General features: G+C 39.0%; 1 protein-coding gene across 2 annotated transcripts in view; it reads left to right on the top strand.

Moving 5' to 3' along the window:
* LOC150089468 (band 7 protein AGAP004871-like) overlaps positions 1 to 27,549 on the top strand; it is a 320,570-nt gene that overhangs the window by 59,372 nt on the left and 233,649 nt on the right. The window lies entirely within an intron of this gene.

Genomic DNA, 27,549 nt, shown 5'->3' with positions numbered 1-27,549 from the left:
TTCGTAATCTGAACAAGTGGAAAGGATCCCAACAGAATTTAGCGTGCTCAACCCATTCAAGGCCTTATACACCTCAATCAGATCACCGCGCAGGTGCCTAGTCTCCAGCCACTGCAATTTGCAGAACTTAAGCCTCTCTTGGTAAGAGGATCCCTTCATTACCCTCACCAATCTTGTTGTCCTTCTCTGTACACGTTCAAGCAAATCTACATCCTTCCTAAAATGAGGCCTCCAGACCTGTACTCAAGGCGCGGCCTGACCATTGCCTTATACAGAGGGACAATCACCTCCTTCTCCCTATTAGCAAAATTCCTATATATCATTGACAAAACCCCATGACCTGCCTTGGCAGCCTGTCTGCATTGCTCAGAAAACTTCATATCTGACTGCACAATTATTCCCAGGTCTTTTTCATTTTCTACCACCTTAAGTGTAGTACCACACAGTTGGTACGTTTGTCTGGGCTTACTTCTACCCATATGCAGTACTTTGCATTTGTCAAGGTTAAACTTCAGTTGCCACTTCTTAGCCCATCTGCCCAAATTTTATAGATCCTGCCAACCTTTGTATCATCTGCAAACTTCGATACTAAGCCTGATATACCTTCATCAATATCATTGATAAATATACAAAACAGAGGACCCAACACCGAACCCCGTGGGACTCCACTAATAACATTAGTCCACGAAGAGCAGCACCCATTAATTACCACCCTCTGTCTTCTCCCACTCAACCATCCTTTTATCCATTGTAGCAACTTACCCTTAATACCATTCTGCTCCAATTTGTACAGTAGTCTTCCATGTCAAAAGCTTTCCTGAAATCTAAATATATGATATCAAAATTATTTTTTGCATCCAATTCCTTTGTAACCACATCATAATGTCCTATCATATTTGTCAGACAAGTCTTTCCCTTAACAAACCCATGCCGTGTCTGAATTATTGCTGCAGTCTTGTCTAAATGATCCTGCAATGCATCTTTAACCAGTGACTTCATTATTTTACCCGGAACAGAAGTTAAACTAACTGGTCTGTAATTACTCGTGTCACCCTTCGATCCCCCTTTCTGAATTGGGGATACATTTGCACATCTCCAATCCGTGGGGACCTCCTCTGAGTCCAAAGATGCTCTCATAATTATGGCTAAGGGTTTGCTTAGTTGCTTTGCCGCCTCCTTTAATATAACTGGATAGATCCCATCCACCCCAGGTGCCTTTCTTATGTTTAACTTCAACAATTTCTCCTCCACTTTGTTCTCAGTTATTAAAAAATCATTAAGCACCCTGCTACAATTTGATAACCTTCTGCCATTTTCAAACCTTAATAACTCTTCATTTGTGAATGTAGATGCAAAATACTCATTCAGTTTGTTTGCTATCTGAGCAGGATCATCAACAGTCGAACCATCGATATCAAGTGGACCAATCAGATTCATCCCCTTCCTTTTAGAGTTTATATAAGTAAAGAAATCCTTGCTGTTTTTCTAAGCATCTTTTGCCAAGGATTTCTCGTAATCTGCCTTCGCCTGCCTAACTTCCTTTGTGACCTGATTACAGAATAGCTTACATTTGCCATAGGCTTCTGAGTCGCTTGATAATTTATCTGCATCCCATTTTTCTTCTCTGCCACGAGTCTCATTATTTCTTTTGATAACCATTTAGGCATAAACCTTGAACAATATTTCTTAATAGGTATGAAACTTTTAGTAGCTTCCACAATTAATTCCTTGAATGCTTCCCACTTAGAATTTTCTGTTGGTAACATCGTCAGTTGATCCCACTGTACAGAATTTAAAAACTGTCTGAGACCACTGTACTCACCTTTACGGAAGCAAAAACCCTTTCCTTTACCCCTGATGGTAATTATATCTTTAAGTAAATCCCACATCAGTACACTGTGATCACTGCCACCTAGTGGTTCCTTTATCTGCAAATTCTTAATACACCCATGCCTATTTTATATCCCTATTACTGCCCTATACCTAACTATGTGATCTCTGTAGTTTACAATTGCATCATAGGGATTATGTGTTGGAACACATTTTGCAGAATATTGTATAAAGCGGTGGTTAGGCAGATCTTGAATACCGCATACACAAATTCTTCATTAGTCTCTAGAAAAAAAAAAAGGTGAAATAATTTCATTTACAATACAGTAATAATGATTAAAATATAAAGATATTTTTATTTTTAATTATTTTAATCAAGTATAAAAGTACTGATGCCAATGTTATTATACTTATCATTCTTGTTAAGTCGAATGGATTTAATAGTATTGGTTTATAGCGTGAAAAATTTTCGAGCCGTGATATAAAGAATTATGAAAATGATTGCTTTCTACCCGTTTTTAAATTAGCATTAGCAGACACATACGTATCACGAGGCATATGAGGCAAGAAAGCAAGTTTAGTCAGCTTCAGCCAAAAGAATAAAATAAACTTCCCATTTCACCTATTCATTCGAGTTAGTCCAGTTCTTCCGTGAATTTATTTAAGCTATCAACTTCCACAAAGACAGATGGAAGTTTGTTGCATAGCAATCAACCACCCGGTGGCTAAATTTATGGACCAACCATTGGAATTAAAAAAGAAATTATATATATAAAAAAAAAAAAAGAAGCTAAAATCGAACTTTCTGTAAACTTAGGAAAAATACCATACTTAGCAAAGTTCAGGGTATGGCTAAAAATATATAAGTTTGTCTTTTACAAGAGTATTTTCATTTTGACTCAATTTTGAAAAGATTAGGGAGATCGGACGTCCCTGTTTTTTGCGACTGTCTGGATTTTGGGTATGATAGCCTGGTTTCCTCAGAAAAAAGTTTTGGGTTAGCTGTTTTGTACTGATTTTCGTATAAAGTCGCTGTTTTTCTGAAACTAAATATATGATGTTAAAATTAATAATAATATATCATTTTGTTAATTTAACAAAACTAACATTTTCGAAATGCGAAGACGTTATGAAAAACCGTTAATATAAACTCTATGTTCTACTGTATATTCAAGTACTTCTTATTCACTTATTGTGCTGATTTCGTGGCTTAAATAACGAAGCAAGCAAAAGAAAAGGCCTCATACAATTACTGATAAAATAGAGAATCAGACATTGTATTTCCACATCATTCAGTCAAAATGCCTCTGTGTAAATTCGTTTATAAGAAAAAATATTCGATGGAACAGACATTTAACAATTAAAAAAAAAAAACACTTAAATCTAATGCTAAATCAAATTTTTAACATTACATTTAAGTCATGTCACGCATATTAACATTATGCGAGATTAAAATTTCCGGGATTAAAATCCTTAGTATCCACACCCGAATATCCGCTAACTCAGCCACGGGATGAAATAACCTATCAAAGTTCCTCGCACTTAGACTAAACTTGAACAGGGCCTTTTCCACTCGGTGTTGGGAGGACGGTGATTAACACCACAGTGCTAACCGGGCAAACAGCCTCGATGGTAGCCTAGTTTCACGACTGCAAAATTGTCACTGCAAGCAGGACCGTGTCAAGCTATCGCAACGCCTGGATACAAACAGCAAAATCTGCCGCTCATGAAAGGGACGCAGTAAAACTACTATTTTGCTTTTCCTGGTAGCTAATACACAGTCCTCACATCATATGCTTAAAAATAAATCTTTTTTTTTTTTTTTTTTTTTTATCGAGCCCTACGAAGCATCAATATATTGTGTCTGTAATAATACAGACACAATACATTGTGTCTGTACTATTACATGCTTCGTAGGACTCGTCTGTATTATTTATTAATTTATTTTTTTTTGTATTTGCTCTTTACTGGTTGAAAAACAATTTTTCTAGAGATAATCATAAAACATTCTCCCCAAACCGACTAAATGCTACATTGTGAAAAAGTGGATAAAGCTCCTACTGTCAAGATGGAATTCGAATCCAAACCTTTTGAGTAGGCGAAGGACTCGAAACTGAGCCAATATATATATATATATCTATATTTCAATGTCTTTACATTACGCTAATGGCGGGAATATTTTCTCTTTGAACATATGGAACAGGCGGGTATATGGGATGTGTTAGGGTAACTAAGAATAAGAATAGGTGCATGTATAGTTGCATGTATACCAATGCTAGAAGTACAGTAAATAAATTTGATGAATTTGAAGTGTTGGTCAAGACATCAAATGCGGATATTGTTGGGATATCAGAGACGTGGTGTCACACAGATATCTGGAATGCAGAATTGGAATTTGGGGAGTACAATGTGAACAGAAAGGATAGACAAGATAGGAAGGGAGCAGAGGTTATAGTAATATAAATAGTAATCGTTGCATGTGATTCAAGAAAGCAAGCGTATGATCTGTTAATTATGTTGTTAATTAAGAAAAACATAAAACCAAAAGAAGTGCATCCAGTTGATATAGATGGAAAGTGTACTGTTGAGTCACTTTGGTGTGACATAAGCACTGCGAAAGCAGAAATAAGAGTAGGAGTGTGTTATACTCCTAATGACTCGAATGAGTACAATGAACAATTGTACAGAGAAACAGAGTGGAATAGTAAATCAGAATGTCTTATAATGGGGGATTTAAACTTCCCAAATATTGACTGGAACTTGTGGTTTGGTCACTCGCACAATAGTAAGACTTTTGTGGATTTATTGGATGATTGTTTTCTACAGCAGCATGTTCGAGACTCAACAGAGAGAGTAATACTCTTGATCTGGTAATCAGCAGTGATTATTCGTGTATTAAGAATTTGCATATAAGGCAACCACTAGGTGGCAGTGATCACAGTGTACTAATGTGGGATTTACTTAAACATATAATTACCATTGGGGGTAAAGGAAAGGGTTTTTGCTTCCGTAAAGGTGAGTACAGTGGTCTCAGACAGTTTTTAAATTCTGTACAGTGGGACCAACTGATGTTACCAACAGCAAATTCTAAGTGGGAAGCATTCAAGGAATTAATCGTGGAAGCTACTAAACCTATCATACCTATTAAGAAATATTGTTCAAGGTTAAGGCCGAAATGGTTATCTAATGAACTAATGAGACTCGTGGCAGAGAAGAAAAATGCACGGGATGCATATAAATTATCAAGCGACACAGAAGCCTATGGCAGATATAATCTAGACTGTAATCAAGTCACAGAGGAGGTTAGGCAGGCGAAGGCAGATTACGAGAAATATTTTTTTTATTTTTTTTTTTTAGTTAGATGTTGGCTCATCGGCTTCTGTGGCCATAATGCACCTCCTAAAATTTTTGTATTTTACTCTGATCCAAGCCTCAGGCGGGATTCGAACTCGCAACCTTTAGGTTGCCAGTCAGGCACTTTACCCACCTGGCTAGCCCGGTCAGCAGAAATCCTTAACAAATGATGCTAAGAAAAACAGCAAGAATTTCTTTACTTATATAAACTCTAAAAGGCAGGGGATGAATCAGATTGGTCCACTTGATATCGATGGTTCCAATGTTGATGATCGTGCTCAGATAGCAAACAAACTGAATGATTATTTTGTATCTTAAATCACACATAAGGAGTTATTAAGGATTGAAAATGCCAGAAGGTTATAAAATTGTAGCAAGAGTGATTAAGGATTTTGTAATAACTGAGAGCAAACTGGAGGAGAAATAGTTGAAGTTAAATGTAAGAAAGGCACCTGGGGTGGATGGGATCTATCCAATTATATTAAAAGAAGCGGCAAAGGAAGTAAGCAAACCCTTAGCCATAATTATGAGAGCTTCATTGGACTTAGGGGAGGTATCCATGGACTGGAGATGTGCAAATGTGACCCCAATGCACAAAAGGGAATAGATGGGTGACACGAGTAATTACAGACCAGTTAGTTTAACTTCTGTTCTGGGTAAAATAATGGAGTCACTGTTTAAAGATGTATTCCCGGATCATCTATACAAGACCGCACCAAGAATTCAGACACAGCATGGGTTTGTTAAGGGAAAGTCTTGTCTGACAAATTTGATTGGATATTATGATGTGGTTACAAAGGAACTCGATGCAAAAAATAATTTTGATATCACATACTTGGATTTCAGAAAAGCTTTTGACACTGTTGCGCATGGAAGACTGCTGTACAAATTGAAGCAGAATGATATTAAAGGAAGTTGCTATATTTGATAAAAGGATGGTTGAGTGGGAGAAGACAGAGGGTAGAAATCAATGGGCGCTGTTCTTCGTGGACTACCACAGGGATCGGTGTTGGGTGCATTGTTGTTTTGTATATTTATCAATGATATTGATGAAAGTATATCAGGCTTAGTGTCGAAGTTTGCAAATGATACAATGTTTGGCAGGGTTGTTGTTATTGACAGTAATGCCAGCGTGCTAGTACAACAGGATTTAAAAAATTTGGGAAGATGGGCTGAGAAGTGGCAGCTGAAGTTTCACATTGACAAATGCAAAGTACTGAATATGGGTAGAAGTAACCCCGGAGGAACGTATCAACTGTGTGGTACTACACTTAGTGTGGTAGAAAATGAAAAAGGCCTGGGAGTAATTGTGCAGTCAGATATGAAGTTTTCTGAGCAATGCAGACACGCTGTCAGGGCAGGTCATGGGGTATTGTCAATGATACACAGGAATTTTGCTAGCAGGGAAAAGGAGGTGATTGTCCCTCTGTATAAGGCAATGGTCAGGCCACGTCTTGAGTACTGCGTAGATGTCTGGATACCTCAGTTTAGGAAGGATGTAGATTTTCTTGAGCGTGTACAGAGAAGGGTAACAAAATTGGTGAGGGGAATGAAGGGATCCTCTTACGAAGAGAGGCTTAAATTCTGCAAATTGCAGCGGTTGGAGACTAGACACCTGCGAGTTCATCTGAATGAGTTGTATAAGGCCTTGAATGGGTTGAGCACGCGGAATTCTAATGGGATTCTTCTACTTGTTCAGATTACGAACCAAAGGGGGCATAAATTCAAAAATCGGAAAGACAGATGTAGAATACATGTGCAGAAATTTGCCTTTAGCCTCAGGGTGGTTAATTTCTGGAACAAACTTCCATCTGTCATTGTGGAAGTTGATAGGTTTAATAAATTTAAGGAGGAACTGGAGAAACATTTAGAGGAAATGGTTGTGTGAATATTTTTTTATTTTTTTTATTTTTTGCTATTTGTACAAAGTGATCATCTGTTTGGAAGAAACGTAACGCCCAGAGCGAAGAGAAAATCAAGTTTTTTAAATTGCCAAGAAGCAATATTTGTAATGTGCTTGTTCCAAGAGAGATTAGAAGTCAGGGTAATCCCCAAAAGAGGTGTATCATCTTGCCTTGAAATTGAAGTGTCACCAAAGATAAGTATAGCGGCAGAAGAATCCTTTTTGCCAGATATAAGACAAGTCTGACTTTTAGAGGGATTGGAGTCAACTAAGTTGTATTTGCCCACTGGAGAATTAACTGGGGATTGGCATTTAAGGAATTGATAGCGGATATTCGAGAAGGTGAAGCTGATTGAGCAGAATAAGGTTTCTCAAAATGGAAAGTGGGATGCAATGTGCTATCATCGGCAAAACTATGGATCGGATTTCCAGTGAATGGAAGAAGGTCATTAATATACAAGAGAAAAAGAGTGGGGTAAAGAACTGAACCTTGGGGAGACACCGGCATTGGCGGAGAAGTTAGATGACAGAGAGCCATCTACCGTCACCGTCAGTGAGCGATCAGAGAGAAAACTGGATAACCAATTACAAAAAAAAGTTGGAAAACCATAAGATGGAAGCTAGTTTAGAAGACATATTCCAAACACGATCGAATGCTTTTGTGATGTTAAGAGAAAATGCTTGTGGTTCATCGAACTTTTCCTTTGAATTTGTATATAGATGGGTAGCATAAGCCAGAATATCACTAGTGGATTCACACTGACGGAATCCATACTGGCGATCGTTGATCAGACAGCAGGTTTCTTGGTAGTTTAAGAGTTGGAAGTTAAGTGATTTCTCCATTACTCTAGAAAGAGTAGAAGTAATTAAAATGGGACGATAATTGGATGGGAGGGATTTGTCACCCTTTTTAGGAACTGGCTGGATATGAACAAATTTCCAAGCAGAAGGAAAAATATCTTTGGAATAAGAAAGTGAAAAAAAGGCGGAAAAGAATATGAGTAAGTTCAGGAGCACAGGTTTTGACAACAAGTGGAGAAATACCATAAAGACCTGGAGCTTTCTTAGCATCAAGATTCGTCAAAATCCTTCTGACATCCATTTGACGGAAGACCATAGGAGGCATTGAATGGAGCGTGTTGGGAATGGTAGGAGGTGTTTTACCAAGATCATTAATACATGAGTTTGAAGAAAAATGGGATGCTAGCAGGTCAGCTTTATCCTTGGCTGAAGTGTGACAACAGAACCATCTGGTTTTGACAAAGGTGGGAGCAAAGATGGTCAAAAGTCGCGGCCAATAGCTTTGCAAGAGGCCAGAATGCTCGGCTACAATTAGGGCAAGAAGCAAGTTTTCTACTCTTAACCTGTTTAAAATCTAGTTTGGACTGATTAATAACTGCTTTACGATTGTTGCGAGCTTTGGTGTAGGCAGAAAATGAAACTGAAGAATTAGAAACAAACCAATTACGATATGCAACGTTGTTCTTTTGAACAGCATTTATTGGAAAACCAAGGTTTAGATAAAGGAAGAGATTTTAAAGTGGAGTGTGGGATAAAGGATTCCATTCCTACAACAATAATTTCACTGCACGATCTGAGCAAACGTTGACATTATAAATTTTGAAACAATAATCTGACCAAGGAAAAGAAGAAAGGAAATCTCGCAGGTCATCCCATTTTGCATTCTTGTAATGCCAAACAATACGAGGTTGGGAATAGCCATGAGATAAAGGCTCCATTGGAGAAGAGACAATCACCAAGTTGTGATCTAAGGTGTCTAAAAGACCACTCACTTCAACCATGTACTTAGAAGGGTTGTTTGTGAGAAAAAGATCAAGCGTGTTGGCTGTATGGTTAGGATTGTCCGGTATTCTTGTAGGTAAATGAACAACCTGTGCAAGGTCATTTGTAGTTGCAGAAGCCTCAGCATCTCGACCAGCTGGGTCGGTGTGACTAGAAAACGGAAGCCAGCTGGAGTTGTGAACATTAAAATCACCAAGGAAAATTACCTCACTGTTAGGAAAGTTGGACTGGAGAAAGTCAATTTTTGCAAAGAGCGGAAATTAAAGAGCTCCGAGTGATTATTGTAGTTGGGAGAACGGTAGAGACAAGAGATGAATTTGACACAAAGAGGTAGAGAGATTTTAAGCTAGAGAAGATCGATAAGAGGAGATTCCAAACTACCAAGTCTCTGACAGGGAATATCGGAACGGACATATTCACAAGTACCACCTTTGAGGCGAAAGGAATTATGTAGCAAATAATTTGGGCAAATGAGATGAGCAGTAGTTGAATCATCCGATAACTAAGATTCTATCAGAAAACTTACATGGGGTTTGGCAGGCTGCAATTGGAAATAAACATCGTTGAGATTAGAATTGAGACACGTATATTTGTGAAATGAATAAGGAAGTTTGTGGGCGGTTAAGTTCTTTTCGCAGATAAGTTTGCTGCATTAGCTTGACAATTCATGATATATTCAATAGTAAGAAAAGGTGGGGGTGGGGCATGCTGTATGAAGTAATGAAATTTTTGGTTATGGTGTAAATATGGTAAGAATATACCCAGATCCTTGTCTTAATGTGTCCTTGACAATGCCCCTTCATACACACTTCTCGGACTCCCTCCAGTCACTATCTGGCAGAGTAGAGGTAGCAAGACTATACTCTAACTGATCCGGAAGCCACCTAAGAATTTGCCAATAGGTTCGGTCCGGTGTGCTAACTAGCGGGTGGCCTGCGAACACCGTTTTAGAGCTGTACCCTCGAAGTGTAAGGAAGGTTGGATCTCGCCATGATGTCCATCATAACCTCAAAAGTCGTGAGTCATACTGCATGAATGAAGAGATGGGGAATGGTTGACCGGAACTTAGCCCTGGAGACTAAACATGGGTTCCACCACTTCAAGCCTCCAACAAGCAAAGTGGTGGTATTGCACCGTTTGATGAGCGTCATCTACCACCTCGAAGTTTTCTAATATAAAAGATGAGAAATGTAACTGGATTTGGATTTTTGCGTTCCTACAATGTGTGTGTGTGTGTGTGTGTGTGTGTGTGTGTGTGTGTGTGTGTGTGTGTGTGTGTGTGTGTGTGTGTGTGGAAAGAGAGTCTGTCTTCATTGTAACATATACTGTAGGTAAATATGATACATGAATTTCACCTTATGATAGCCATCACGGCTCTGAGGCTAGGGGTTTACTGAAGGTACTTTGTATAGTTGAATGTAGTTGAAATTATCTTATGAACTGAATCAAAAATAAAATTACAGATTTTTTTATGAACTGTGTTATGAAACTATATTGTCCTCACTGTTATGAGAGTGTGCTCCATGGCAGTAATAATCACATTACCCTAGTTTTTGCAGATGATTCTCGATATGTGCCATATAGTGTGCATAGTGTTAGGGTCGGGAGCCACCTGTGGTTTCCCACATCTGCGCCATATGTACACTGTGAAGAAATACAGAACACTGTAAATGCCAGAAAAAGTGTAGTGCGTTGAATATGTAGTTTTGTGTTGGGTTCTGTTGTGTGTCCTTGAATTTGGCTGCAGGGCCCCTAGGGGAACCCCACGTTGCACGTTGCCCGCACACACCACTAGGAGGTTGCCAGGCTGCCCATAGTTCTCTGGCTAGTCTCCGTCAGGGTCGCCTCAGCTTCCTGAGCGGAGACCAAGTAAAAAAAAAAAAAAAATAAAATAAAATAAATAAATAAATAAATTTAAAAAAATAATAATAAATAAATAAATTAAAAAATATAAATAAATTAAAAAAATAAATAAATAAAATAAATAAATAAATAAAATAAAAATAAAATAAATAAAAAATAAATAAAAAAAATAAAAAAAAAAAATAAATAAATAATAATAATAAAAAATAATAATAAATAAATAATAATAATAAAAAATAATAATAAAATAAATTAATTAATTTTTAAAAAAAGCAGCGATTAGATAGAGTGAGGTAGTACAGGGTGTACAGAAGAAGAGGGAGAATGAAAGTAAGAGTAAGGGGATATAGGCGAAGGCATCCCCAACCAGTCAATGTACACTCAGTCAATCAGGTGAAGGCGAAGAAAGGGGAAGGAATGGGGTCGAAAGTGACTGTACAATTGAGCACAGATAGAATCACCATTTGGCGCCTCTGTCATCGATATCGGCTGGTGTCCAATCCAGGGGTTTAATTCAATCCAATGGTACCTTTCAAACTCCAATCATCAGATAGTTGTCCGTTTGATGGTGTGGCGGTCAAGTTCATGACTGTCTAGTCTGGATGAAAGTCCATCATGGTCTCAGACCGTCTGTTGTCTTCCTTGGAACCGTTGTGGCGCAGGTACAGGAACTGTAGAGAAGGTTTTCCTTCGGCTGAAGAGCTCTTGTGCGAAACGCGTGAAAGCTGTATATTCCTCCCTACTATCAAGCAGGTGTGTTTCTTGGTCTTTGGGTATGTAGGTCAAGGAAGTGATAAAGGTGCAGCGAAGATCCTCATACAGGGGGCAGTCATACATGAGGTGCGACCAACTCTCAGTCCCACCACAGGTGCAAGTGGGATCATCGATGATTCCCAGGGCCGTCAGTTTGCCTTTTAATGATCCATGGCCAGTTAACAGGTATGTAGCATAAAGACCAGGTGAAAACCAGGGGGGGGGAAGTCTGGGAACACCCTTTTAATGTAAAGGAAGAACTTTCTAGTGATTTCGCCTTTGTTGGAAGTAGTCCATCTCGCTTGCCACGCCTGCTGCAGATGCGTGAGGAGACGCTTCTTTTCTGCTGTTCTGTCGTTTGCGGGGTCTGTTGTGATTTCGAGGATGGTCTTGGAATTTGCTTTGGAGAGGTGGAAGAGTAGTGCACAGCGGACCACCTCCAGATCTAGTGGCATGGCGCCTGCCAGGATTTGCAGAGCATGGGTACTGACAGTGCAGCAGGCACGAGTAGTAGCGAGCAGGATGTTTCTTTGCAGAGAGTCTAGGATTCTTCTACCACTAACAGTGTTTTCTTTCGGGTACTAGATGCCTGCTGCGTACGTTATAATCGGGGTAAATATCACTTTATAGAATAAGGACAGAGTGTGCCTATTGAGTCCCCAGTCCCGTCTGGAGACCCTGGTGACAAGGGCAGTGTAATTAAGTATCTTTCTTCTTAGGTATTTAAGACGTTGCTGGAAATTCAGTTTGCTGTCAAGTATAACTCCTAGATACTTGAGTTGAGTGGAGAATTTTATGGTCCTGTTGTCGATTTTTATCTGTGGCGGTCTGGCTTCATTGAGACTTCCTTTGAGAAGAATAGAATCTGTTTTGGCGTCAGAGATGATGAGGTTATGGTGTTTAGCCCAGTCCTGTAGCTTCTGTAGTGCCTTATTCGCCAAAGTCTCCAGTCGGGCCCTAGAATCGCCGGTAACGGTGATAATAAGATCATCTGCATAGGCTTGAGAGGTGACCTCTCCCAGGTCCATGCCAAGGAATTCATCAACGACAAGATTCCACAAGAATGGGCCCAGAACCGAGCCCTGTGGGCATCCTCTGTAGACCTGTCTGGTGATTTTCATGTATGGAGCATTGACAGTGATTGACCTGTTGGAAAGGTAGCTTTTGATGGAGTTATATAGGTTTACTGGAAGCTTTGATTGGCGCAGTCTGCCTAGGACGCTCGGCCACCAAAATGAGTCGAACGCCCCAGCAAAGTCGACAGCGATGACCAGAATTTCTTTTGGGTAATTCTTACTGCTTCAATGAGATTGTGGAGTGCATCTACAGTGGAATGCCCCGTTTTGAATCCAAATTGTCTGTGAGAAGCCATGTTTGCATTGTTGTAGTGTTTGAGAAGTCTGTAGTAGAGTAGCCTTTCATAGAGTTTACTAAGTACCGACAGGAGAGCGATGGGACGGTAGGAGTTTGGGAGTTCAGGTGGTTTCGTCGGGTTCTTCAGGATTAGTTTTACGTTGGCCGACTTCCAATCTGTTGGGTAGTGACCATCACGTAGACAGGTATTGAATAGATGAAGTATAAATTCGGGGACACACTCCACTGTTTTCTTTATAATCTCAGGCTCCAGCAGGTCCGATCCTGGACATTTCCTATCTTTGATCAGGGCTGCAGCAGTTTGTAGTTCTCCTAAGTCAAAGGGAGATTCCTGCTCTTCAGTGTGGTAAGTCTCATTCTCTGCACAGAGGGATTTTTGTTCCTGAGTGATTGGGTTTGTTGCTGGTTGTAGGATGGCGTCCAAAATGTTTGTTATGGATTGCTGCCAGGTGGTTGCTTCCGTACCCTGTAATGACTTGGTTGAAGTGGTGACCTCTCCCCTGGGTAGTTTGTTTGTGGTGATCTTGTACACCACTCCCCAGGGGTCGGTATTGCCAGTGGTGGTGACCAGGTGACGATATGTGCCAGTGTTTTTTGTTTTTTTTTCTTTAAAGTGCGTTGTATTTCGATTTTTTTTTATCTCTAGACTTCGTTTTATCTCTATTTTCATCCGCGAAATTCTAGTCACCCTACTTATGACCGAGTCCCATCCCGTACCATTTTCCAACTATTTCCCCGTTGCCTGCAGTAGTGACATGCTGTTTGGCGTGTGGATTTACGGATTTATGTCATCTTGATGTTGCCATAAAAATGTATCTTAAAAAATGTTTGTCGTTAATTTTTCCCGTAATGTAAGTAAAAAGCATTTTAGAAGCTGGCAACTGTGGTTTTGAAAGAATAAATTATGGATAATATGGCAATCTACTTTATTATTGTTATATATATATATTTATTTAAATCTAAGAAATGAGAGGAGGAATGTAACGGAAATAATAGAAGGGGGAATAAAAATATAGAAGAGAAAGCAATAAAAATTAACTTTATGATACGAATTAGTTGATCTTTTTTTTTCCTTTTCTTTTTTTTTCCAAATACGTTGTAAAATTCGTGGCACTAGAGGGCCGTATTGTATATTTTTGTTATCTTCGTTTGGTTTTCTATTCGTTCCGTGTTAAGATGGTGTTATTGCGTTCTTCAACGTTTTTATTCTGATAAACTGCTCGCTCTCCAATTTGGCCTAACAGGTTTGTTTCTTTTTACAACATAACTTCTAATTTTAGTTTTATAGTGTCTCCTTTTGAAATAGTAATGAGATATGCTATTATGTGTTATATCATCATTCTTCTCTTTCTTGGTGATTCCCTTCTACTTTTGACTCTCTCTCTCAGGGTAACTCGGGGAGTTTTTTTTTTGGCTGGTGCAGCATAAGCCTCAGGCTTCCTTGCACCATATAGATAATAATAATATGACTGCTTACAATCTCGGAAAGTTATTCAGAATAGCATATTTAAGGTGGATAGTGGTGGGTTGGCGGCTAAAACGTCTACCATAAAGTGAGTTTGATTGATTTCTTTTCATGAGTTGATAGCTTTATTTATTTTAAATAGTTATTTTGAATGTGCTTTTATTAAATGAATAATGTTTAAAATTGAAACGTTCGCTCTAGCATTATATTACGATGACATCATTTCACTCAGTCGTAAATTAACGTTTTTTTATGTATTAATATCCACCCTTCGGTAGCTTATGAATAATTTTTAGACCTTTACTATTTCCCGCTTAATAAAAGTTATTGTAATCCCTTTCGTAAGCGGAGATTTTCAGCCACTCCACTGGCTGATTATTTATTTACGTTGCGTGGCGAAACAACCGTCACTATAGTTCTGTGTCGTCTGCTTATTTTGCGCAGTGGGATTTTTACTGTACTGCGGTGCAAACCTCATTGCGCTAACTCAAGTGATTTTCCGAAAATATGTTTTAAAACTCCATTTCGCTGAACTCCATTTTACTTGGCGTTACTTCTATAAAAGTAGTGCCCACATAAAATTCTATTTTACATGGCGCTACATTTTATTTAGTGCATATCTTGTATACAGGAAGTGTGTAGCTAGCAGTTTTTCGTTAATTTTTCTTAATTTTAACTCTGAGATGTTATGTTACGTGACATTTTGTCTTCCCCGTATAAATTGCATTTCTGTTACTTGCTGTCCGAAAAAATTGCCGTTCATTTTGTTGTTTTTCAGATGTACCATACTGTTATGTCACGTAACATCCGCCACGTGCAGTCGTCGAGAAGAAGAGAGGGAACGTAGTGAGTGGGCGGAGTTACGAACTGTACGTTACTGCTTACCCCCCCCCATTCTCGACGCCATTTTGTAAGGGGTACTGCTCTCTGCAATTTTACCTTATATTTTAATAAATTTATTCTTTTTAAATTTTATTTCTTATTTTTTGCTGGTGCAGCAAAAACCTCTTTCTTCCTTGCATCATAAGGCGTAATCTGTTTGCGAATTGCAGAATTTTGATAGTATACCCCCCCCCCCCCTTCATGTCCATCGTGACAATATATATAGTGATTTCATAGGGCACCGACAGAGAGGGGCTAAACTGCCAGGAACGTTATTTTATATAATTTTCCTGATAACGTGTTAACATTTGTAAAAGCTACCATTGTGGAACGTATGAATCCCCCCCCAACACAATTTCTGATTGGTTTCGCCACTTGCCATTTGGTTGGAGTACGTTCGAATCTTAACAGAGACTTGCAAAATTCTCAATACTGGCTAATTATACCGCCTTTTCGGTTGACATTATGGTTAACCAATCTCAGGGAGTGACGCCCCCACCACTTATTTATTTATTTTTTCAATGCCCAAATAAAATGTCAACTAACTTCATGTTATGATATCGAACACTTTTGATAAATAAATTATCTTCGAAAATTAAAAGCTTTGAAATTTATTTAAGTGATTTGCTTTTATTTATATCTTTAATTATAAAACACTTCAAAAGGATGAAGTTCACAGTATCGATGTTGAATAAGACTAATTACGAAATGCTCCCAAGTTACTACAATTTTTGCGCTATTTTAACGAAAGCCAGATATGATTCGTTGTGACTATTATTCTTAGTTACATTCTTTCCGTAGAATATTCTATTGGTAGTTTAGCGTACATTGTACTGTACTTTTGTCAAAAGTCATTCAACTTCTTGAAGGGTACAAACAGCAGCGATCACAAAACAAAGAACTTGGAACTGAACATCGTACGGCTAAACTTTAGTACAGGGTGTCCCTGGGAGTGGCCGACGAAAAGTCGAAGTGAAGGACGTGATTGCTAGTCACTGTGTGTAGCCTACAAACTGTCGAAGTGAAGGACGTGATTGTACCTTACGCGTGATCCGTGGCGAGTTATAGGGAAAGGCTATGTGACGAACAGAAGGTCACGTGAAGGACGTGAAATGAGAATAATACAGTAGTTGCAATTAGAAGTAAAAAAAAAAAAAACAAGTGTGTGTGTGCCGAGCACACATAGCAAAAGTTAAGAGACTTCTTTAGACGAACATTTATCGCTTGACCGAGGATCCCGTATGAATGACGCAGGCGACGAATCTGCATGAATGGGAGCCTCGAGATATGAGATGTTCCGTTACCAAATCTAGTTTCGGCAAGCGCAGTGACATCGGATCATATTTAAAACCATTTGACTTCGATAGAGCCGGAATCACTTTGTTCTTCAGACATCCACGACAGCTGTTACAGGCCGACATTTGACTTACATCCTCATTTGGAAATGCTGTTTGAAGATGATCTCGAATTGCTACAGTCTGCACCTCGTCCTTGAACCAAAGCCGATCGCACAAGGACTGATCCGAAATCATCATCCAGGAATACTTTTAAACTGTGCTTGGATGCTTCGGTGTTTCTTAAAATCCTGTTGCTTACGCCCTCTACGTGTTGAACAATTTGATGGAGTACTTCTGGCAGTCGGTTTTGGCTTCTTCGCTTTTCGATTACGACTGGGCTCCGAGGACCTTTCGTTGTTTTTATTTGCAATATCAATTTCCATGACTCCTTCCAAATTCACTTCTAACATTTCTGGGGGGTGGGAGAATGCAAGACTGAAGATGTGGTTGGACCTTCTCCGGCTTCTTTCTTTAACTCCATCGCACGCTGTAATTTCTTTCGCTGTCGAGATAGCTTTTAGATCTCTGCTATGTACTTAATGGAGGTAGTTCCCGTGGTCGCATTGCACGTATACGTTCTCTATATACCTTACCAGTACTAGTGGCTCTTAGCCCAAGCCAATCGTTTCTTTCAATTTTCTGGTTTTATAAGGGTTTGCACACCGCTACACGATCATGAAGTCTTTAAGACGAAATCTTACAGTGTATGCAGACACTGGAGTTTCTCTGTTACTGCGAACTCAGCTGTGGTTTCAGGTGCAGTAAGTAGTCGATTGCGTTTAGAAATCAGTGTTATGGTCTTATCTTGTGCTTCCATTGTCACACACGGTTGTCCTGATCGTGGTTTGCCCTTTAAACTGCCAGTCGCCTGGAACCATCGAATGGTAGGTAGTACTCATTTAAATGAAACACCTAGTTTTTTGCTAATGCTTCTCATCGAATAACTTTATACAGAGTTATAGCATTTCTTTTTTTCAACACTGAGTTCCTTATTTCTTGCCCTGCTTAAAATTTAACCAAACACTTTCTGAATGACGGGTTTCGATTTTATATGTTACAGCTCTTACTCTTCCATTTATATTATTTCAGAACACTAGAATCATTGCATCTTCTATAATATTGAAACAATACTCCAATTTCTAGAATCACCTACAAAGTTCTATGGCCGACCGGGCTAGCCAGATAGGTAAAGTGCCTGCCTGGCAACCCAAAGGTGTAAGTGTAAGTGTATTTAGGGTCAAACGGCACAAGGGGTTCCCCCCATCTCCGCGTAGTTTACATTGTGGGTGAACCAGTTGACTGGAAAAGCCAGAGATTTAAAAGTGTATGGACTTTGTATATGTGTGATGCCTTGTACCGTTGTTCATCTGGTCATTTAGCCGCTGGGCCCCTACTGAGGCCCAACGTTGCCCCACTTACGCCCCGTGGAGGCAGACCAGGAACCCAGTAGTCTGTTTCACTCTGGCAGGTCCTGCCACTTAATTTCCTGAGATTTCGGCGGCTAGGACCTTAAAAAAAAAAAAAAAAAGAAAAAAAAAGAGACAGAAACGCGTCGACGTAGGGGTAGAATCGCTTAGTTTTGCTAGGCCAAGTTATGGGCGTAAGGTAATTTAGATATGTTAGGTTTTTGGGTAGGGCTTTCGCTAGCTTATAGATAGAGAGGGGGGGAGGCAGAAGGCTGGGGGGAGAAAGACAGAAATATGGGGCCAATAGAGTAGGTAGCCCCAGTTTTCAGTGGGACATGCCCATGTCCCACCAGAGTAGAAGATATAGGGTGGAGAGGAGAGGAGGACGAAAATGTCCCCCCTCCCCCCAGGGAAGTAGGTTTAAAGGTGAAGGAGGCTAGAGTGCCCTCTTCAGATCGCCATATGGCTATTGGCAGCTATTGTTTCAAGTTTCTTTATTCATGGGGCAAGCTCCGTCCTTGTGCTTGTGTCCCTCATCTTTAGTTGCAGCCTTTACATTGTGCTGGCTGGTGTCTCAATAGTGGTACTTGATGTCAGTCATTGTAGATGGTGATTAATGTCCTTCTCCTGATGAAGAGGTCTTGTGCGAACTGGGATAATGCTCTATATTCATCCTCAGTATCTATGAAATGGGATTCCAATCCTTTTGGTAGGTATCTTATTTTTGTTATAAGTACTCCTCTGAGGTCTTCATATTGTGGGCACTCGTACACTATGTGATTCCAGCTTTCTGTCTCCCCGCACGTACAGTTTGGGTCCTCAGTGAGTCCGAATCCGTGCAGCTTCTCATTGTAGGGTCCGTGTCCTGTTATTAGAGATGTCAAATGGTACCCTGGGAAGTACCAGGTCGGCTGTTTTGGGTAGATTTTCTGGAGGTCAGGTAGATATCTTCTGGTTATCTCACCCTTGGTGGTCTCCGTCCATCTTCTCTGCCATAATTTTAGCAGGTGGTTCTGTAATCTAGTTTTTTCCGTTTTTAGGTTGTTCGCTGGGTCAGTTGTGTAGTCCAGATGTGTGGCCGCCACTCCCCTGGATAGCAAGTATAGCAGACCTGTGCGAACGACCTCCAGGTCCAAAGGAAGCGCTCCAGCGAGTACCTGTAGTGCTGGAGTACTCACTGTACTACACGCACGCGTCGTAGTTAAGAGTATGGTCGCGGGTTCGATTCCCGCCTCGGGCTTGGATCACAGTAAAATGCAAAAACTTTGGGAGGTGCAATATGGCCATAGAAGCTGATGCGCCAACAGCTAACAAAAAAAAAAACTACTACATCAGGAGTCTTCTGCACCTTTCTGAAACATTCTCAAATTTTCTAAACATTTCCTAAATATATTCAGATTTTTTTATATTTATACGTAATTGAAAATATTTTAATATAAATTGATAAACAAGTTGGTTCTATTTTAATAAAATCTTTGAATACTAAGAAAAATGAAATGTGATTCAAAACTTTCAGGCGGGAGTGTACATAAGTTTTTGCTTTGAACGCGCTACTGATTCAAGAAGTATGATTTCGGATACTATCAGTTAGCCTGCTGCGGTTTTCAGTGATCGTCTGTATATTTTATCTATCCAAGTATGCATCACGTGGATTTCAAAATTCGGCATGAGGATGTTTTCGAGTCTTTGCTTACCAAGTTAGTCTGCCATCAATGTGCAGCAAATGCATCTCATCACGATTATTTCTGAACCCCAACATTTGTTAATCTTGTTGTTGGTAACTTACTGTAGGATCTTGCTATCGGCCTGCCTTGTGCATGAGTGTATCTAAGAGCATGACAGCTACCTTTCCCTATTTTCCTTGGCTGATCCCAACCTAGGAGTATTTCTACGATGAAGTCAAAATTAAGAATTCGAGTTTATAAACTGTCTCACAGTGCACTATACGTAATCGACATAATATTAAAATTTTATTGTGATTATTGCTGAATGCGATTAATTTAGGAAATTCAGCTGTTTCCTTCGCTATTAAAACCGCGATTGAAGTAATAAATGAACTGCTTTAGCGTTAATTTCTTAGCGGCAAAATGCCTTGGTTTTTTTTACAGAAAAACTAATTCCCTAAAATTTTAAATTCCCCAATGGAATCTTTAAAATGTTGATTTTATATAAAAATAAAAGAAAAATTAATAAAATAAAACTTTTTTTACATTGTTATCAATTGTCTCTTACTAAGCTGATTTAAGATTAATACGGAAAAACACGTCATAAATAAATAAATAAATAAATAAATAAATATTTATATATAAATATAATATAATTAACGTATTTTCACATTATAAATAAGAATTGATTCTAGCTAATTCTAATTTCCACATTAATTCATTAGAATTAATGTGGAAATTAAAAAAAAGGTGAGTTCCAGCCAAATAAAAACGATATAAATTAATGTGGAATTGGTTTTGAGGAACGACATGGTTCCACATAAGTCTATAGCAGTATTTTTCTGCTTAGCAAAAAAACAGCTATAGATTCCTGAATTTCTAATATTCATGTAATTAAGCACAAACATATAGCATGACATGGACTAGTCATGTAGAAAACATCCATCGCCGACAATTTAACAATTTGTCTACTTCCTGTCAATCATACATTTCAGCAGTTTATTTCCTACATTTGCTGGATAAATCGTTAAACCAACGCTGAAAGATTACGACTGGTAATTAATTCATTGCTAACCCTCTCTGCTTTTCCAATTTCCTTTCAGTCTGAGCTGTCTGTCTTTCTAGTCCGTTGACGCAAGTACTTTCACCACTGAAAATTCATTTACAATTTGAGGAACGCATGCTGTTTGTCGCATCTTCAGTGCTTTTCATTTTCCTGTGACATATAGGGATCGAGCCTAAAGAGTGATACTGCATGTTCACAGCCGTTCTGCTATTGCATCCACGGGAAAATGGATCTAATGTACGATTAGATCATATATTGAAATTGCAATAGGCCTAAGTCATTGTACATGTCAGGCATGGCCTCTTTCTGTATACAGTTGTGGGCAACCTGGGTTTGCTAGTTGGTGCTTCGATTTCATATTGTGGAGGCACTTTGCCATAATTTGCCTTGGTATTGCACTACTCTAATAAAAGACAGTACTCAAATGGAGAAATAAATATTTTTATTTAAAGTGTATACCACTATCCAGACACAGGTTCGTATGGCGGATTTGAAGTCTGTGGTCGAACTCACAACCTCAGTTTAGTCCCTTGTTGACAAGTATACACAGACCTGGATTTCTACTTTTTTTTTTTAAGTTAATGTGGTCAAACTGTTAACCTCACAACTTCATTTTAGCTCCGTATTGACAAGTCTATGCAGATCCGAGTTTTGATTTTGGCACAAAAAAGAACTGCAAATCTCAAAAAAGCCTGTGATAGACGCGACTAAAGCAAAAAGTTGGTAGAAAGGAAAAAAAGACAGACATACAATGGATATAAACCATTCGAGTTAAACAGAAGAGGCGACTGCAAACCAAACTCAAATCATCTCACCAAACTCGAGTTTTTAGACGCTGTTTGGAGTCCCGTTGGTGGACAGGTAGGCTTTGCGAAGACCTGACAACCTAGTGACGAGATCATCCGTGAGATGTGAGGTAGTGCAATAACTAAAGTCAACAGTTCTAGAGCAAAAGCATCAAGCTATAAAAGCTATATAGTCATTGTACATGTCGGATAAAGTACCTGTTTTTGGATGAAGGCATATGAAATTATTCTGCAGAATAAAGTTGAATATGAAAACAGTTTCAATTTTTAGGAATGTGGAGCTATTCCCTACATCACTTCTCGTATCGGGCGCAAAGGAGGTGGAGTCTTTTTAAAATCATTCAAGTCCAATGCAGAAAATTTTGAAAGGATTGCTGATAATCCCTTCAAAATCCCTTGGTTGAGCTACATAATGGCTCAACTGTCGACATCTTTAATCTTTATATCCCACCCAATTATAAAAGACACAGTTATTGAAGTTTTAAGTGTAAATTACTTCCATCCGAAAAAAACAAAGGTAAGATTCTTATTCTAGGTGACTAGCCTCCCTCTTCTGAAGATCGCTCTTATTATAGCTTCACAACATCCCTACATGCCCTATGCCTAGGAATCGTGAGACCTAGTTATATTCCGAAAACTCCTAGCGAATCTGGGAAAGTTTCTAAGGCTAATTTTTTTGTAGATGTCTTTTAACTGTCCGCATGTATGCATGCTTATGTACAATTTAATTGGCATTCTCCTCATTTCTGAAGAACTACCCCAGGCATAGGGAAAACATCATAGTAAAATGTGGATACTCCAAGGTCAGAAGTAAATAGCATTTTCAGTATTAGTTGAGATGCGAAATAGGCACAGTGCGCCATAAAATCCGCATCTAATTTAATTTCGGCGCACTTTAAAATTTAATTTTTTTTCTTGTTTGTGTTTTTGGTACTTTTTAATTATGCAGGAGTGATTCAACACTGCCTAACCGTATTTTACAGACGCGCAGTATAAACGTAACTAGTACATTTATGTATTTCTATTAAAAATAGGCAGATGAAGTGAACATTACTGCTTAATTTATGATAAATAATTAAATCTATTAATTGGTTTCGTCGTGTTATTCTTGTATATTTCAGTTTCCATAATTAAAAAAAAAAAAAAAACCCTGCTACTTCGAACTACATATACCTAAAATTTTTTTTGTCACAGTACAGGGTAGTGACAAAGTTACAATGCACAATTAAATAAGAAATAAAACTACAAAGAAAGTTTCACTCATAAATCAAACTTCGCTTTTTCCTGTCTTACTGTTTTTCAATATGATCGTTTTTTCACAGATTTCTAACAGAGATCTGAAGAGTTTAAGAAGTGAAATATGAAAGATCAATAGTCAGTCTCATGGACTTTTTCCAAATGCTGAAGAATTTTTTTTTCCCCTAAACAAAGCAAAATAATGTTCTCTGGCCCATCTGGGGACTGAAATGTTTGGAATTGATTTGCAATTTTTTTTTTTGTAAAACATACTACCAGACCCGCTATAGCGGAGCTTGCAAAGGAAATGACTTGGGTCGCATGATTTTTAAAAAACACGGGGGGAAGTTATGCCACTAATTTCTAATATCTTATGGAGGACGGAATTCGTAATTACGCCACTTAATAGCAGGGGTATATTCAAATAAAAGTAATTAGTATTTCGAATTATTCAAAATGATCTCTCAATATTTTTCAAATAACACATTGAAAAGGAAACTGACTTATGTTCTGAGGCGCCTCCGTAGCCAGGTGGGAAGGAGCAGCAGTGCGTAGCACTCGCTTCTTGATTAGACCGGGGTTCGAGCCCGTCACCCCCAAATACGGAGGATGTGGAAAGGTCAGGGAATGACCACCGCATATCCCGGAGCAATATGGCCTTAGTTGTTAATGCTCCTAAAAACCAAATAACTAACTTATGTTCTGCGTATAACTTATATGTGCTACACTTGGGAACTCAGCAAGCATCAAGGCGTACTTTTTATCCTTCACTTCGCCCCCTACAAAATTTGAGGGAAGCGGCAAGAGTTCACCTAACCATTAAGGCTAATTATGAGAGCGTCACTTATCGCCAATACGTAAAGGCGGTTCTAAGAATATTAGAACTTCGTGAGGTTCTAAGAATATTAGCATTAGCCGGAACCCCTAGGCTTTTACTGCATCCGTCAAAAAATAAATAAAAATAATTAATTAAATAATAAAATAAACTACCTATTTGACTCGCTCTTTAATAGGTGTCTGTCCAGCGGACCTTTGAATTTCCCAAGCTATCAGCCCCAACCGCCCATAGAGGTAACTTGTTCCGGTAATTAACAACTTGCTGGCTAAAAGGAAAAGTTCTATAAACCTCTTCCCCCATATGAGTTTATGGCCCCTAGTCCTGGAATAATTTATAACTGAAAATTCTTACGTCATTCACTTTACTTTCACCTCTCAGAGTCTTATACACCTTAATGAAGTCTCCTCTAAGGTTTCTAGTTTCCAAGCTGTGTTGTCCACATATTCGAAGTCTTTCTTCACATTGACGCCTTTTGCCGATCTGACCAGGCGCGTGGCTCATCTTTGGATCCTTTCAAGAAGATCGATGTCTTTTTTAGGTGCGATCTCCGTATATGAACTTGGTATTCCAAGTGTCATCTTACAGTTGCCTTATATGGTGGGATTATGACCTCCCTATCTATACAAGCAAATGTTCTGTAAATCATTGACAGACAATTATTATGGGCCTTTATCGCTGCTGTCTGTACTGCTCAGAGAACTTCATGTTCGATATAGTAACTCCCAGATCCCTTTCTTCACTTAAGTTGAACTGTTAAATTTTGGTCCACGAAGTGTTTAATTTATTTTGGGGATACTATTCTCTAACTGTAAGACCTCCCATTTTTTTGCTTCATTAAAACAGCTGCCATTTTTCTGACCATCCCCGAAATCTAAGATCGGCGCCAGATCATTAACTTCTGTACCGATCTTGATACCATCTGCAAATTTGGATAACACGCCCTTATATCCCTTTGTCGATATCATATAGGAAAAATTAAAAACAGCAGTGGTCCCAGTACCGATCCTTGGGGAAGCCTACTTTTTATTAGTCTGATCTGCAGACAATTATTACCTCATGAGGGATTCTTCAAAATAGCTCGACTAGGTCAGTTAAACATTATTTTCCCTTTACAAAACCACATGTTTCATTTAGAATTTGATATCTGTGTAAACCTCTTTTAGCCAGGAGGTTGTTAATTAATGGAATAAGTTACCTTTGAGGCTGACAGCTTGGGAAATTCAACGGTCAGCTGGATAGACACCTGCGTGAGGGGGAATCAAATGAAGTAGTTTATTTTATTATTTCTGTTATTTTTGCTTTTATTTATTTATTTTTTTGGACAGTGTAGAAAAATCTCGGGACTTCCTTGCACCATATGGATAACACTAATTGAGAGCAGTTGAAGACTAAGGCATGGATTCTGTGTTTTCGATCCGGCGAGCAGAGGTTGCTCATTGAATATTAGTAGTTGCAAATGACGCAAGAAATGAAGCTTTATACAGCTTCAGAAAAGAGAGAAGAAAAAAAAAACTACCCACATTATACATAATTTTACCAGTCTTTAAATTTATTCTAACTACATTTATTCTTTTACTACATTTATACTAACTAAAGGTGGTAGATGACTTTCATCAACCGGTGAAATACCATCACTTTGCTTATTGGAGGCTTGAAGTGGTGGAACCCATGTTTAGTCTCTAGAGCTAAGTTCCGGCCAACCCTTCCCTATCTCTTCCATCATGCAGTATGATTGATGACTTTTGAGGTTATGATGAACGTCGTGGCGAGATCCAATATTCCTTACATTTCGAGGGTACAGCTCTAAAACGGTGTTCGCAGGCCGGCCGCTAGTTAGTACACCGGACTGAACCTATTGTTAACTCTCTAGGAAGCTTCCGGATCAGCTAGTGTATAATCTTGCTACCTCTACTCTGCCAGATAGTGACTGGAGGGAGTCCGAGTAGTGTGTATGCGGGGAGCATTGTCGAGGCCACGTTATGTCAAGGATCTGGGTATATTCTTACCACATGTACACCATATCCAAAAATTTCATTACTTCATACAGCATGTCCCACCCACTTTTTCTTACTATTCAATACACCATGAATTGTCAAAATAATAGAGCAAGCTTATCTGCGAAAAGATCTAAACCTCCCAAGGACTTCCTAATTCATTTCACAAATATACGTGGTCTCAATTCTAATCTCAACGATGTCCATTTCCACTTGCAGTCTTCCAAACCCCATGTACTTTTTCTGACTGAATCTCAGTTATTAGTTGATTCAACTACTGCTCATCTCAGATGTCCAAATTATTTGCTGTATGATTCCTTTCGCCTCAAAGGTGGTGCTTGTGCATATGTCCATTCTGATATTCCCTGTCAGAGACTTGGCAATTTGGAATCTCCTCTCTTTGATCTTCTCTGGCTTAAAATCTCTCTACCTCATTGTGTAAAATTCATCTGTTGTCTCTACCGTTCTCCCAACTCCACTAATCACTTGGAGCTCTTTGACTTCCTCTCTTTGCAACTTGACTTTCTCCAGTCCAACTTTCCTAACAGTGAGGTAATTTTCCTTGGTGATTTTAACGTTCACAACTCCAGCTGACTTCCGTTTTCTAGTCACACCGACCCAGCTGGTCGAGATGCTGAGGCTTTTGCAATTACTAATGACCTAGCACAGATTGTTCATTTACCTACAAGAATACCGGACAATCCTAATCATACAGCCAATACGCTTGATCTTTTTCTCACAAACAACCCTTCTAAGTACAAGGTTGAAGTGAGAGGTCCTTTAGGCACTTCAGATCACAACTTGGTGATTGCCTCTTCTCCAATGGAACCTTTATCTCATGGCTATTCCGAACCTCGTATTGTTTGGCATTACAAGAATGCAAAATGGGATGCCCTGCGAGACTTCTTTTCTTCTTTTCCTTGGTCTGATTACTGTTTCAAAACTTCTGATGTCAACGTTTGCTCAGATCGTGTCAGTGAAATTATTCTTGCAGGAATGGAATCCTTTATTCCACACTCCACTTTAAAATCTCGTCCTTTATCTAAACCTTGGTTCTCCAATAAATGTGCTAAGGCTGTCCAAGAGAAGAACGTTGCATATCGTAATTGGCTTGTTTCTAATTCTTCAGTTTCATTTTCTGCCTACACCAAAGCTCGCAACAATTGTAAAGCAGTTATTAATCAGTCCAAACTAGAGTTTGAACAGGCTAAGAGTAGAAAACTTGCTTCTTGCCCTAATGGTAGCCGACCATTCTGGTCTCTTGCCAAAGCTATTGGCCGCAACTTTTGCCCATCTCTGCTCCCACCTCTGTCCAAACCAGATGGTTCTGTTGTCACTTCAGCCAAGGTTAAAGCTGACCTGCTAGCATCCCATTTTTCTTTGAGCTCATGTATTAATGATCTTGGTAAAACACCTCCCACCATTCCTAACACGTTCCATTCAATGCCTCCTGTGGTCTTCCGTCAAAAGGATATCAGAAGGATTTTGATGAATCTTGATGCTAAGAAAGCTCCAGGTCCTGATGGTATTTCTCCACTTGTTCTCAAAACCTGTGCTCCTGAACTTACTCCTATTCTTTGCCGCCTTTTTTCACTTTCTTATTCCAAAGGTGTTTTTCCTTCTGCTTGGAAATTTGCTCATATCCAGCCAGTTCCTAAAAAGGGTGACAAATCCCTCCCATCCAATTATCGTCCCATTGCAATTACTTCTACTCTTTCTAAAGTAATGGAGAAATCAATTAACCGCCAACTCTTAAACTACTTAGAAACCTTCCGTCTGATCAACGATCGCCAGTATGGATTCTGTCAGTGTCGATCCACTGGTGATATTCTTGCTTATGTTACCCATTTATGGACTAATTCAATCGAAAGGTTCGGTGAAACACAAGTAGTTGCTCTTGACATCTCAAAGGCTTTCGATCGTGTTTGGCATAAAGGTCTTCTAAACAAGCTTCCATCTTATGGTTTGCCAACTG

Source organism: Mastigoproctus giganteus, chromosome 2 (assembly GCF_048544385.1).
Source record: "Mastigoproctus giganteus isolate SK-2022 chromosome 2, ASM4854438v1, whole genome shotgun sequence".
NCBI classification, from domain to species: Eukaryota; Metazoa; Arthropoda; class Arachnida; order Uropygi; family Thelyphonidae; genus Mastigoproctus; species Mastigoproctus giganteus.
This window is presented reverse-complemented; position numbering and strand designations above follow the sequence as displayed.